The following is a 15,925-nucleotide window of genomic DNA, read 5'->3' on the forward strand; positions in this document are numbered from 1 at the left end:
CCCCAATAACTACCGTGGGATATGCGTCAACAGCAACCTTGGGAAAATCCTCTGCATTATCATTAACAGCAGACTCGTACATTTCCTCAGTAAAAACAATGTACTGAGCAAATGTCAAATTGGCTTTTTACCAAATTACCGTACAACAGACCATGTATTCACCCTGCACACCCTAATTGACAAACAAACAAACCAAAACAAAGGCAAAGTCTTCTCATGCATTGTTGATTTCAAAAAAGCTTTTGACTCAATTTGGCATGAGGATCTGCTATACAAATTGATGGAAAGTGGTGTTGGAGGAAAAACATACGACATTATAAAATCCATGTACACAAACAACAAGTGTGCGGTTAAAATAGGCAAAAAATAGGCATTTCTTCCCACAGGGCCGTGGGGTGAGACAGGGATGCAGCTTAAGCCACACCCTCTTCAACATATATATCAACGAATTGGCGAGGGCACTAGAAAAGTCTGCAGCACCCAGCCTCACCCTACTAGAATCTGAAGTCAAATGTCTACTGTTTGCTGATGATCTGCTGCTTCTGTCACCAACCAAGGAGGACCTACAGCAGCACCTAGATATTCTCCACAGATTCTGCCAGACCTGGGCCCTGACAGTAAATTTCAGTAAGACCAAAATAATGGTGTTCCAAAAAAAGTCTAATCGCCAGGACCACAAACACAAATTCCATCTAGACACCGTTGCCCTAGAGCACACAAAAACTATACATTCCTTGGCCTAAACATCAGCACCACAGGTAACTTCCACAAAGCTGTGAAATCTCTGAGAGACAAGGCAAAAAAGGGCTTTCTACGGCATCAACAGGAACATTCAATTTCACATCCCAATTGGGATCTGGCAAAAAAAGAATTGAAATCAGTTTTAGATCCCATTGCCCTTCATGGTTGTAAGGTCTGGGGTCAGCAAACCAACCAAGAATTCACAAAATGGGTCAAAGACCAAATTGAGACTGTATGCAGAATTCTGCAAAAACATCCTCCGTGTACAACGTAGAACACCAAATAATGCATGCAGAGCAGAATTAGGCCGATACCCACTAATTATCAAAATCCAGAAAAGAGACATTAAATTCTACAACCACCTAAAGGAAGCGATTCCCAAACCTTCCATAACAAAGCCATCACCTACAGACAGATGAACCTGGAGAAGAGTCCCCTAAGTAAGCTGGTCCTGGGGCTCTGTTCACAAACACAAACACACCCCACAGAGCCCCAGGACAGCAGCACAATTAGACCCAACCAAATCATGAGAAAACAAAAAGATAATTACTTGACACATTGGAAGGAATTAACAAAAAAACAGAGCAAACTAGAATGCTATTTGGCCCTAAACAGAGAGTAAACAGTGGCAGAATACCTGACCACTGTGACAGACCCAAACTTAAGGAAAGATTTGACTATGTACAGACTCAATGAGCATAGCCTTGCTATTGAGAAAGGCCGCCGTAGGCAGACATGGGTCTCAAGAGAAGACAGGCTATGTGCACACTGCCCACAAAATGAGGTGGAAACTGCGCTGCACTTCCTAACCTCCTGCCAAATGTATGACCATATTAGAGACCCATATTTCCCTCAGATTACACAGATCCACAAAGAATTCGAAAACAAACCCAATTTTGATAAACTCCCATATCTACTGGGTGAAATACCACAGTGTGCCATCACAGCAGCAAGATTTGTGACCTGTTGACACAAGAAAAGGGCAACCAGTGAAGAACAAACACTATTGTAAATACAACCCATATTTATGCTTATTTATTTTCCCTTGTGTACTTTAACCATTTGTGCATTGTTACAACACTGTATATATACATAATATGACATTTGTAATGTCTTTATTCTTTTGAAACTTCTGTATGTGTAATGTTTACTGTTCATTTTTATTGTTTATTTCACTTTTGTATATTATCTACCTCACTTGCTTTGGCAATGTTAACACATGTTTCCCATGCCAATAAAGACCAATGTTAACACATGTTTCCCATGCCATTAAAATCCCTTGAATTGAATTGAATTGAGAGAAGGGGGGGGTTCAGTCTATTTGGCAAAAATCCTTCAAATTCTAGTCCTTTGGTCCTTAAAATACTATTGACTAAACCATTGTTTGCAGCATACTAGTCTAGCCTGTCTTGTAAATATACAATTTAAGATTTACAGCAGTTAATACTCACATTCTGTATCTCACTATCTCCTAGCTAATGATCTCTGTTTTTGAATGCTGTTTGTTGCTTCTGCATGAGTTATGCAGTCAGTGTAATGTCTTGATCTTAATCTCTGTGACATTCAGAGACAGTAGCGCCTTTTGCCTTTGCTTTCCCACCTCAAAGCATTACACCCCTTTGGCTTTGATGCCAAGCTGCTCACCTCATCTCTCTCTATATCTCAGCCACATCTTCCCTTCCACTGCTGTGAGTGATGTTTCTTAGTATGCTGCCTGTAGACTGTGTTCACATACTGTTTAAACACACAATAACTACATACCACAACCCTCCTCCCTCTATTACTAGTAGTCAACAAGAATTTTCATGTAGAATTGGTATTTGAATACTATGGAAAACTTTAAAAGGGATGCACACACACACACACACACACACACACACACACACACACACACACACACACACACACACACACACACACACACACACACACACACACACACACACAACATCTTGTGCAGGTGTGTTGAAGTGTCAAACATTATTCAACTGTTAAAGCAAGAAGATCTTCCTTTACAAGGGAGCAGTCGGTAGGAGCTGTCTTCTTTTGAATGTATAGAAACTACCATATTGTAATCCCTTAATTAAAATCAGTGCACTATATAAAGAATAGGGTGTTATTTGGGATACAGCCTAGGGCACCTGTCTCGTTGTATGAGTCTCTTTGCAGTTCTGAAGCAGTCTTCTAGTGGATTATCTAGACACATCCAACAGCATCAGACATGACACTAAACCCTGACTGCTTTCTCCTCTGAAAATGGAGTGAAACTATGAGCTGAAGTGAGAGTGTGTGTCACGACTTCCACCGAAGTTGTTCCCTCTCCTTGTGTTCGGCGGTCGACGTCACCGACCTTCTAGCCATCGCTGATCCATGAATCATTTTCCATTGGTTTTGTCTTGTCTTCCATCACACCTGGTTCCAATCCCATCAATTACATGTTGTGTATTTAACCCTCTGTTTCCCCTCATGTCCTTGTCGGAGATTGTTTATTGTAAGTGTTTGTGTACGTCTGTACTGGTGTGCGTCGGGTTATGTTACCCATTGATTTTTATTGTTATGTTTTCCGGTGGGTTTTTGTAATAAACTGCGCCGTTGGAAACACAGTTATTTCTCTCCTGCGTCTGACTTCTCTGCCTCCAGTTAAACACCCTTACAGTGTGAGTCAACTAATATAGCATTTTTCACAATCAACACCAATATTTAGGTACTGGCCTTCTTACCTTCTAGGTGTATGTCCCTCTTCCCTTCACACTGTCTGCATTCGGTCGGTGTTGTCAAATGAAGTCCTTGTGTGATGTGTGTGTGTGACCTTATTGCAGCTGTATACAGGCAATGAGATCTGCCACATAAAAACCCAGAAGTGCTGTGTTATGTCAGTATGAACTACTAGGTCACCATAGACAACGTAACTATTGACTCTGTATTCATGTATAATTACTGTCCAGTGTTCGGTAAGGTTTCTCACATGCTGTCTTACACACCGTAATAAACCAGAAGCAGAGAAATGACATTAATGCCTCTGAGCTGAGTGTCCATTAGCGCCATCTACTGTTTCCTTGAGGTACCCAGATTGAAGACGACAAAGAGACGCAAACAGTGATTGATCAATATTCAGCACTGGACTGCAGCTGTTTCAATCTTTTATTCAATGACACCTTGAAGATTCATTAAAACATATACAACTAGGGTTCTCAAACAAGTTTTTTTAAATTGAGCTATTCACAGGATTTGCTTTGATTTAATGTTTTTTTTTTTTATCTACTAAATATGTGTATGTGACCAATAAAATTTGATTTGATTTGAATGACAAATACAAAAACAGAAATACCTTATTTACATAAGTATTCAGACCCTTTGCTATGAGACTCCGTGCATCGGCAAGACAGAACAGCTGCCTCTGCTAAGGCAAGTCTCGAGATTTTGCTCGCCTGAGGTAGAGTATCTCATGGTAAAACTGCAGATCATACTATTTACCAAGGGAGTTTTCATCAATATTTTTCGTAGCTGTCTATTTACCACCAAAAACAAAGTGCCGGCACCTAAGACCACACTCAACCAGCTGTATAAAGCCATAAGCAAACAAGAAAATGCTCATCCAGAGGCGGCGCTCCTAGGGCCGGGGACTTTAATGCAGGGAAACTTAAATCCGTTTCACCTAATTTCTACCAGCATGTCACATGTGCAACCAGAGGGGAAAAAAACTCTAGACCACCTTTACTCCACACACAGAGACGGTTACAAAGCTCTCTCTCGCCCTCCATTTGGCAAATCTGACCATAATTATATCCTCCTGATTCCTGCTTACAATAAAAACTAAAGCAGGAAGTACCAGTGACTCGCTCAATACGGAAGTGGTCAGATGACACAGATGCTAAGCTACAGGACTGTATTGCTAGCACAGACTGGAATATGTTCCGGGACTCATCCGATGGCATTGAGGAGTATACCACATCAGACACGGGCTTCATCAAAAAGTGCATCGATGAAGTTGTCCCCACGGTGACCGTACGTGCGTATCTCAACCAGAAGCCATGGATTAAAGGCAACATCCGCACTGAGCTAAAGGGTAGAGCTGCCACTTTCAAGGAGCGGGACTCAAACCCAGACGCTTATCAGAAATCCTGCTATGCCCTCAGACGATCCATCCAACAGGCAAAGCGTCAATACAGGACTAAGATTGAATCCTACTACACCGGCTCCGACTCTCGTCGGATGTGGCAGGGCTTGTAAACTATTACGGACTACTAAGGGAAGCCCAGACGTGAGCTGCTGAGTGACACAAGCCTACCAGACAAGCTAAATGACTTCTATGCGTGCTTTGAGGCAAGCAACACTGCAACATGCATGAGAGCACCAGCTGTCCGGACGACTGTGTGATCACGCTCTCCATTGCCGATGTGAGTAAAACCTTAAAACAGGTCAACATTCAGACAGATTACCAGGAGGTGTACTCCGAGCAGACGCTGACCAACTGGCGAGTGTCTTCACTGACATTTTCAACCTTTCCCTGACTAAGTCTGTAATACCTACATGTTTCAAGCAGACCACCATAGTCACTCTGCCCAAGAACACCAAGGTAACCTGCCTAAATGACTACCAACCCATAGCACTCACGTCTGTAGCCATGAAGTGCTTTGAAAGCCTTGCCATGGCTCACATCAAAACCATCATCCCAGAAACTCTAGACCCACTCCAATTTGCATACCGCCCCAACAGATCCACAGATGATGCAATCTCTATTGCACTCAACACTGCCCTTTCCCACCTGGACAAAAGGAACACCTACGTGAGAATGATGTTCATTGACTTTTATTATGACACGTCGACTATTTCTCTCTATACCATTTGTATTTCATATACCTTTGACTATTGGATGTTCTTATAAGCACTTTAGCATCGCCAGCCTAATCTCGGGAGTTGATAGGCTTGAAGTCATAAACAGCACTGTGCTTCAAGCATTGCTAAGAGCTGCTGGCAAACGCAGTAAACAAGTAAAGTGCTGTTTGAATGAATGCTTACGAGCCTGCTCCTGCTTACCACCGCTCAGTCAGACTGCTCTATCAAATATCAAATCATAGACTTAATTATCATATAATAACACACAGAAACTATCATTTCGAAAATAGTGAAATACGGAACCGTTCCGTATTTTATTGAACGGATGACAAACCTAAGTCTAAATATTGCTGTTACATTTCACAACCTTCAATGTTTTGTCATAATTATGTGTCACATTTGTCGTAAAGATGGGACCAAGGCGCAGCGGGAATGTGTATGCTCATCTTCTTGTTTATTGTGAAGAAAACAAAACAAAAACAGTCCTGTGAGACATACAGCTACACATGGAAGAACTACCCACAAAAACCCATGAAAAAACACCCCTACTAAATAGGACCTTCAATTAGAGGCAACGAGAAACAGCTGCCTCCAATTGAAGGTCAAACCAATAAACTAAGCATAGAAATAGATAAACTAGACACAGACATAGAAATAGACTAACATAGAACATTGGCCAACAGACCCCGAAACACATTAACCTGTTTAGGATGGGGGCAGTATTTTCACGGCCGGATAAAAAACGTACCCGATTTAATCTGGTTATTACTCCTGCCCAGAAACTAGAATATGCATATAATTGTTTGATTTGGATGGAAAACACCCTAAAGTTCCTAAAACTGTTTGAATGGTGTCTGTGAGTATAACAGAACTCATATGGCAGGCCAAAACCTGAGAAGATTCTATACAGGAAGTGCCCTCTCTGACCATTTCTTGGCCTTCTATAGCCTCTTTATCAAAAACAGAGGATTTCTGCTGTAACGTGACATTTTCTAAGGCTCCCATAGGCTCTCAGAAGGCGCCAGAACCGCGAATGATGACTCTGCAGTCCCTGGGCGAAAAATAGTAGCGCATTTGGATAGTGGTCGATCTGAGAACAATGACACGGGCGCACGCGTGAGCGTGAAGAGTCCATTTTACATTTTCAGTCTCCCGGTCGGAATATTATCGCTATTTTAAACAGCGTTTGACATGCTTCGAAGTACGGTAATGGAATATTTTGAATTTTTTTGTCACGATATGCGCCGGCGCGTCACCCTTCGGATAGTGTCTTGAACGCAAGAACAAAACGCCGCTATTTGGATATAACTATGGATTATTTGGAACCAAAACAACATTGGGTGTAAAGTAGAAGTCCTGGGAGTGCATTCTGACGAAGAACAGCAAAGGTAATCCAATTTTTCTTATAGTAAATCTGAGTTTGGTGAGTGCCAAACTTGGTGGGTGTCAAAATAGCTAGCCATGATGGCCGGGCTATCTACTCAGAATATTGCAAAATGTGCTTTCACCGAAAAGCTATTTTAAAATCTGACATAGCGATTGCATAAAGGAGTTCTGTATCTATAATTCTTAAAATAATTGTTATGTTTTTTGTGAACGTTTATCGTGAGTAATTTAGTAAATTCACCGGAAGTTTTGGTGGGTATGCTAGTTCTGAACGTCACATGCTAATGTAAAAAGCTGTTTTTTGATATAAATATGAACTTGATTGAACAAAACATGCATGTATTGTATAACATAATGTCCTAGGAGTGTCATCTGATGAAGATCATCAAAGGTTAGTGCTGCATTTAGCTGTGGTTTTGGTTTTTGTGACATATATGCTAGCTTGAAAAATGGGTGTGTGATTATTTCTGGCTGGGTACTCTCCTGACATAATCTAATGTTTTGCTTTCATTGTAAAGCCTTTTTGAAATCGGACAATGTGGTTAGATAAAGGAGAGTCTTGTCTTTAAAATGGTGTAAAATAGTCATATGTTTGAAAAATTTAAGTTTTGGGATTTTTGAGGAGTTTGTAATTCGCGCCACGCCCTATCATTGGATATTGGAGCGGTGTTCTGCTAGCGGAACATCTAGATGTAAGAGTTAAACAAACACCCCCTGCCACGTCCTGACCAAACTACAATAACAAATAACCTCTTTACTGGTCAGGACGTGACATTATGTAAAATTCTGGCAAATTAGTTCAGTTTGCAACGAGCCAGGTGGCCCAAACTGTTGCATATACCCTGCTTGCACTGAATGCAAGAGAAGTGACACAATTCTCCTAGTTAATATCGCCTGCTAACATGAATTTCTTTTAACTAAATATGCAGGTTTAAAAAAATATACTTCTGTGCATTGATATTAAGAAAGGCATTGATATTTATGGTTAGGTACATTTTTCACAAATGCGCTTTTGTTAAATAATCACCCGTTTGGCGAAGTTGAAGTAGGCTGTGATTCAATGATAAATTAACAGGCACTGCATTGATTATATGCAACGCAGGACAAGCTAGTTGCAGCCACAAGGTCCTTTTGACGCTGCGCTCGCGTAACAGGTGGTCAGCCTGCCACGCAGTTTCCTCGTGGATTGCAATGTAATCGGCCATAATCGGCGTCCAAAAAGGCCGATTACCAATTGTTATGAAAACTTGAAATCGGTCATGCCAATTAATTAGTTTACCTCTAGTCCAAACCCACCAAGACAGTCATGAAGAGGTCACGACAATGCCTCTTTCCACTCACGAGACTGAAAAGATTTGGCATTGGTCCTCAGATCCGTAAAAAGTTCTACAGCTACACCAGCAAGAGCATCCTGACTTGTTGCATCATCACCTGGTATGGCAACTGCTCTGCCTCCGACCACAATGCTGTACAGAGGGTAGTGCGTACGGCCCAGTACATCATGGGGGCTAAGCTTCCTGCCATGGAGGAGTGTCTTGGAGAGACGGCGCTGCTTTAAGGACTTGGAGGGGTTGTCTTCTCATGGATTTTGGTCAGTGGAGAGGCTTCTTTTTCTCTCTCTTTCTCTATTTTTCTCTCTCCCTCTCTCTCTGCCGCTTTCTTTCTGTCTCTCTCTCTCTCTCTCTCTCTTTCTCTCTCTCTCTCTCATTCTCTCTCTCTTTCTATCTCACTCTCACTCTCTTTCTCCCTCCTTCTCTACATCTCTCTCTGCCCATCTCTCTCTTTCTCTCTCCCGCCCTCTGCCTGCCTCTGTCTCTCTCTTTCTCTGGCCCAGTGCTTCCTGCCATCCAGAACCTCTACACCAGGCGGTGTCAGAGGAAGGCCCATAAAATTGCCAAAGACTCCAGCCACCCTAGTCATGGACTGTTCTCTCTGCTACCGCACGGCAAGCGATACCGGAGCGCCAAGTCTAGGTCCAAAAGGCTTCTTAACAGCTTCTACCCCCAAGCCATAAGACTGCTGAACAGCTACCTGGACTATTTGCATTGACCCCCTCCCTTGTTTTATGCTGCTGCTACTCGCTGTTTATTATCTATGCATAGTCACTTTACACCTACCTACATGTACATATTACCTCAATTACCTCAACTAACCTGTACCCGCGCACATTGACTAGGTACCGGTACCCCCTATATATAGCCTCGTTATTGTTATTTTACTGTTGCTCTTTTATTTTTGACTTTAGTTTATAGTTAATAAATCAATTAGGCATATTTGGGCAGTCTTGATACAACATTTTGAACAGACATGCAATGGTTCATTGGATCAGTCTAAAGCTTTGCCCGTACACTGTTGCCATCTAGTGGCCAAAATCGAAATTGCGCCTGGGCTGGAATAATACATTATGGCCTTTCTCTTGCATTTCAAAGATGATGGTACAGATCTAATGTGTTATATTCTCCTACATTAATTTCACATTTCCAGAAACTTCAAAGTGTTTCCTTTCAAATGGTATTAAGAAGATGCATATCCTTGCTTCAGGTCCTGAGCTACAGGCAATTAGATTTGGATTTGGGTATGTCATTTTAGGCGAAAAGTGGAAAAAAAGGGTTGGATCCTTTAACTCTTATTTTTTTTTAAACTGCATTGTTTGTTAAGGGCTTGTAAGTAAGCATGTCATTGTAAGGTCTACAGCTGTTGTATTTGGCGCATGTGACAAATACAATTTGATTTGATTTGTCTTTGAAGCATGTGACAAATAAAATGTGATATGATTTGTTGGAGGAGAGTCTTGGAGAGACGGCGCAGCTTTCAGGGCTTGGAGGGGTTGTCTTCTCCTGGATTTTGGTCTGTGGAGAGGCTTCTGTCTCTCTCTCTTTCTCTCTTTTTCTCTCTCTCTCCCTCTCTCTCCGCCACTATCTTTCTGCCTCTCTCTCTCTCTCTGCCTCTCTCTCTCTCTTTCTCCCTCTCTGCATCTCTCTCTACCTCTATCTCTCGCTTTCTCTCGCTTTCTCTCCCTCCCTCTGCCTCCCTCTCTCTCTCTCTCCCTCTGCCTTTATCTCTCTCTATTTCTTTCAATTCAATTCAAGGGGCTTTATTGGCATGGGAAACATATGTTTACATTGCCAAAGCAAGTGAAATGGATAAACAAAAGAAAAATAAACAATTGAAAGTGAACAGTAAATATTACACTTACACAAGTTCCAAAAGAATAAAGATATTTCAAATGTCAAATGATGTCTATACAGTGCTGTAACAATGTGCAAATGGTTAAAGTACAAAAGGGGAAATAAATTAATATGGGTTGTATTTACAATGGTGTTTGTTCTTCTCTGGTTGCCCTTTTCTTGTGGCAACATGTTCCAAATATTTGTCACAGGCGTCAAAATGAGTGCAGTGTGGAATATGTTCATCTTGGGGTTTAATGAAAGAATGAACACTTTACAAATTAAACAAAAATGACAGCAGACATTTCCGTCAGGTACTTACAACTAAACGGAAAACAACTGCCCACAAAACCCAAAGGAAAAACAGGCTGCCTAAGTATGGTTCCTAATCAGAGACAACGATAGACAGCTGCCTCTGGTTAGGAACCATACTCGGCCCAACACAAAGAAATACAAAACATAGAATGCCCACCCCACACCCTGACCTAACCACATAGAGAAACAAACCCTCCCTCTCAGGTCAGGGCGTGACAATATTGCTGTTATGATGGCACACTGTGGTATTTCACTGTGGTATTTTGCTTTTGAATTCTTTGTGGTTCTGTGTAATCTGAAGGATATATGCGTCTCTAATATGGTCATACATTTGGCAGGAGGTTAGGTACTGCAGCTCAGTTTCCACCTCATTTTGTGGGCAGTGTGCACATAGCCTGTCTTCTCTTGAGAGCCAGGTCTGCCTTCGGCGGCCTTTCTCAATAGCAAGGCTATGCTCACTGAGTCTGTACATAGTCAAAGATTTTCTTAATTTTGGGTCAGTCACAGTGGTCAGGTATTCTGCCACTGTGTACTCTCTGTTTAGGGCCAAATAGCATTCTAGTTTGCTCCGTTTTTTTGTTAATTCTTTCCAATGTGTCAAGTAATTATCTTTTTGTTTTCTCATGATTTGGTTGGGTCTAATTCTGTTGCTGTCCTGGGGTTCTGTGGGGTCTGTTTGTGTTTGTGAATAGAGCCCCAGGACCAGCTTACTTAGGGGACTCTTCTCCAGGTTCATCTCTCTGTAGGTGATGACTGTTATGGAAGGTTTGGGAATCGCTTCCTTTTCGGTGGCTCTTTTCTGGATTTTGATAATTAGTGGGTATCGGCCTAATTCTGCTCTGCATGCATTATTTGGTGTTTTACGTTGTACACAGAGGATATTTTTGCAGAATTCTGCATGCAGAGTCTCAATTTGGTGTTTTTTCCATTTTGTGAATTCTTGGTTGGTGAGCGGACACCAGACCTCACAACCATAAAGGGCAATGGGCTCTATAACTGATTCAAGTACTTTTAGCCAGATCTTAATTGGTATGTCAAATATTTTGTTCCTTCTTGCCTTGTCTCTCAGATTGTTCACAGTTTTGTGGAAGTTACCTGTGGTGCTGATGTTTAGGCCGAAGTATGTATAGTTTTTTTGTGTGCTTTAGGGCAACGGTGTCAAGATGGAATTTGTATTCGTGGTCCTGGGAACTGGACCTTTTTTGCAACACCATTATCTTTTGTCTTACTGAGATTTACTGTCAGGGCCCAGGTCTGTCAGGGCCCAGGTCTGTCAGGGCCCAGGTCTGACAGAAACTGTGCAGAAGATCTAGGTGCTGCTGTAGACCCTCCTTGGTTGGTGAAGGAAGCACCAGATCAAATCAAATCACATTTTATTTGTCACATACACATGGTTAGCAGATGTTAAAGCGAGTGTAGCGAAATGCTTGTGCTTCTAGTTCCGACCATGCAGTAATATATATCAAGTAATCTAACCTAACAATTTCACAACAACTACCTTATACACACAACTGTAAAGGAATAAATAAGAATATGTACATAAAAATATATGAATGAGCGATGGCCCAACGACATAGGCAAGATGCAGTAGATGGTATAGTGTACAGTATATACATATGAGATTAGTAATGTAGGGTATGTAAACATTATACAAAGTGGCATTGTTTAAGGTGGCTAGTGATACATTTATTACATCTAATTTTCCATTAATAAAGTGGCTAGAGTTGAGTCAGTATGTTGGCAGCAGCCACTCAATGTTAGTGATGGCTGTTTAATAGTCTGATGCCCTTGAGATAGAAGCTGTTTTTCAGACTCTCGGTCCCTGCTTTGATGCACCTGTACTGACCTCGCCTTCTGAAGGATAGTGGGGTAAACAGGCATTGGCTCGGGTGGTTGTTGTCCTTGATGATCTTTTTGGCCTTCCTGTGACATCGGGTGGTGTAGGTGTCCTGGAGGGCAGGTAGTTTGCCCCCGGTGATGCATTGTGCAGACCTCACTACCCTCTGGGGAGCCTTACGGTTGTGGGCAGAGCAGTTGCCATACCAGGCGGTGATACAGCCCGACAGGATGCTCTTGATTGTGGATCTGTAAAGGTTTGCGAGTGTTTTTGGTGACAAGCTGAATTTCTTCAGCCTCCGGAGGTTGAAGAGGTGCTGCTGCGCCTTCTTCACCATGCTGTCTGTGTGGGTGGACCATTTCAGTTTGTCCGTGATGTGTACGCCGAGGAACTTAAAACTTTCCACCTTCTCCACTACTGTCCCGGCGATGTGGATAGGGGGCTGCTCCCTTTGCTATTTCCTGAAGTCCACGATCATCTCCTTTGTTTTGTTGACATTGCATGTGAGGTTATTTTCCTGACACCACACTCCGAGGGCCCTCACCTCCTCCCTGTAGGCCGTCTCGTCATTGTTGGTAATCAAGCCTACCACTGTAGTGTCGTCTGCAAACTTGATGATTGAGTTGGAGGCGTGCATGGCCACGCAGTCATGGGTGAACAGGGAGTACAGGAGAGGGCTGAGAACGCACCCTTGTGGGGCCCCAGTGTTGAGGATCAGCGGGGTGGAGATGTTGTTACCTACCCTCACCACTTGGGGGCGGCCGGTCAGGAAGTCCAGGACCCAGTTGCACAGGAGCCTAATGACGAGTTTGGAGGGTACTCTGGTGTTAAATGCTGAGCTGTAGTCGATGAACAGTATTCTTACATAGGTATTCCTCTTGTCCAGATGGGTTAGGGCAGTGTGCAGTGTGATTGCGATTGCCTTGTCTGTGGACCTATTGGGGCGGTAAGCAAATTGGAGTGGGTCTAGGGTGTCAGGTAGGGTGGAGGTGATATGGTCCTTGTCTAGTCTCTCAAAGCACTTCATGATGACGGAAGTGAGTGCTACGGGGCGATAGTCATTTAGCGCAGTTACCTTAGCTTTCTTGGGAACAGGAACCATGGTGGCCCTCTTGAAGCATGTGGGAACAGCAGACTGGGATAAGGATGATTGAATATGTCCGTAAACACACCAGCCCGCTGGTCTGCGCATGCTCTGAGGATGCAACTGGTGATGCCATCTGGGCCGGTAGCCCTGCGAGGGTTAACACGTTTAAATGTTTTGCTCACGTCGGCTGCAGTGAAGGAGAGCCCGCAGGTTTTGGTAGCGAGCCGTGTCAGTAGCACTGTGTTGTCCTCAAAGTGAGCAAAGAAGTTGTTTAGTTTGTCTGGGAGCAAGACATCACGGTCCGCGACGGGGCTGGTTTTCGTTTTGTAGTCCGTGATTGACTGTAGACCCTGCCACATACCTCTCGTGTCTGAGCCGTTGAATTGCGACTCTACTTTGTCTCTATACTGATGCTTAGCTTGTCTGATTGCCATGCGGAGGGAATAGCTACACTGTTTGTATTCGGTCATGTTTCCGGTCACCTTGCCCTGATTAAAAGCAGTAGTTCGCGCTTTCAGGCTTGCGCGTATGCTGCCATCAATCCATGGTTTCTGGTTGGGGAATGTTTTAATAGACGCTGTGGGTACAACATCACCAATGCACTTGCTAATAAACTCGCTCACCGAATCAGCGTATTCATCAATGTTATTGTCCGACGCTATGCAGGACATATCCCAGTCCACGTGATCGAAGCAATCTTGAAGCGTGGAATCCGATTGTTCGAACCAGCGTTGAACAGACCTGAGCACGGGCGCTTCCTGTTTTAGTTTCTGTCTATAGGCTGGGAGCAACAAAATGGAGTCGTGGTCAGATTTTCCGAAAGGAGGGCTTTGTATGCGTCGCGGAAGTTAGAATAACAATGATCCAGGGTTTTGCCAGCCCGGGTCGCGCATTCGATATGTTATAAAATTTAGGGAGCCTTGTTTTCAGATTAACCTTCTTAAAATCCCCAGCTACAATAAATGCAGCCTCAGGATATGTGATTTCCAGTTTACATAGAGTCAAATTAAGTTCTTTCAGGGACGTCGATGTGTCTGATTGGGGTGGGATATACACGACTGTGATTATGATCGAAGAGAATTCTCTTGGTAGACAACGTGGTCGGCATTTGATTGTAAGGAATTCTAGGTCAGGTGAACAAAAGGACTTGAGTTCCTGCATGTTGTTATGATCACACCACGTCTCGTTATTCATAAGGCATACACCCCCGCCCTTCTTCTTACCAGAGAGATGTTTGTTTCTGTCGGCGCGATGCGTGAAGAAGCCGGGTGGCTGTACCGACTCTGATGACGTTTCCCGAGTGAGCCATGTTTCCGTGAAACAAAGAACGTTACACTCTCTGATGTCTCTCTGGAAGGCAACCCTTGCTCGGATTTCGTCTACCTTGTTGTCAAGAGACTGGACATTGGCGAGTAGTATGCTCGGGAGTGGTGCGCGATGTGCCCATCTACGGAGCCTGACCAGAAGACCGCTCCCTCTGCCCCTTCTGCGGCGCCGTTGTTTTGGGTCGCCGACTGGGATCCGATCCATTGTCCTGGGTGGTGGGCCAAACAGAGGATCCGCTTCGGGAAAGTCGTATTCCTGGTCGTAATGTTAGTGAGTTGACGTTGCTCTTATAGCCAATAGTTCATCAGCAAACATTTGACTTCAGATTCTAGTAGCGTGAGGCTGGGTGCTTCAGACTGTTCTAGTGCCCTCGCCAATTCATTGATATACATGTTGAAGAGGGTGGAGCTTAAGCTGCATCCCTGTCTCACCCCACGGCCCGGTGGAAAGAAATGTGTGTTTTTTGCCAATTTTAACCGCACTCTTGTTGTTTGTGTACATGGATTTATAATGTCGTATGTTTTTCCCCCAACACCACTTTCCATCAATTTGTATAGCAGACCCACATGCCAAATTGAGTCAAAAGCTTTTTTGTAATCAACAATGCATGAGAAGACTTTGCCTTTGCTTTGGTTTGTTTGTCAATTAGGATGTTCAGGGTGAAAATGTGGTCTGTCGTACGGTAATTTGGTAAAAAGTCAATTTGACATTTGCTCAGTACATTGTTTCACTGAGGAAATGTACGAGTCTGCTGTTAATGATAATGCAGAGGATTGTCCCAAGGTTGCTGTTGACGCATATCCCACGGTAGTTATTGGGGTCAAATTTGTCTCCACTTTTGTGGATTGAGGTGATCAGTCCTTGGTTCCAAATATTGTGGAATGTGACAAAGCTCACTCTTTCTCTGCCTCTCTCTCTGCCTCTCTCTCTCTCTGCCTCTCTCTCTGCCTCTTTCTCTCTGCCTCTCTCTTCCTCTCTCTCCCTCTGCCTCTCTCTCTCTTCCTCTCTCTCTCTGCCTCTCTCTCTCTGCCTCTCTCTTCCTCTCTCTCTCTGCCTCTCTCTCTCTGCCCCTCTCTCTCTGCCTCTCTCTCTCAATTCAATTCAAAGGCCTTCATTGGCATTGGATTTTTTTTTTTACATATGTGAAATGAATAATAAACAAAGGTGAAATAAACATTCTCTCTCTCTCTCTCTCTCTACCTGTGTCAGACTATAGGCCAATCAATGGTT

Source organism: Salmo salar, chromosome ssa06, assembly GCF_905237065.1.
Source record: "Salmo salar chromosome ssa06, Ssal_v3.1, whole genome shotgun sequence".
NCBI classification, from domain to species: Eukaryota; Metazoa; Chordata; class Actinopteri; order Salmoniformes; family Salmonidae; genus Salmo; species Salmo salar.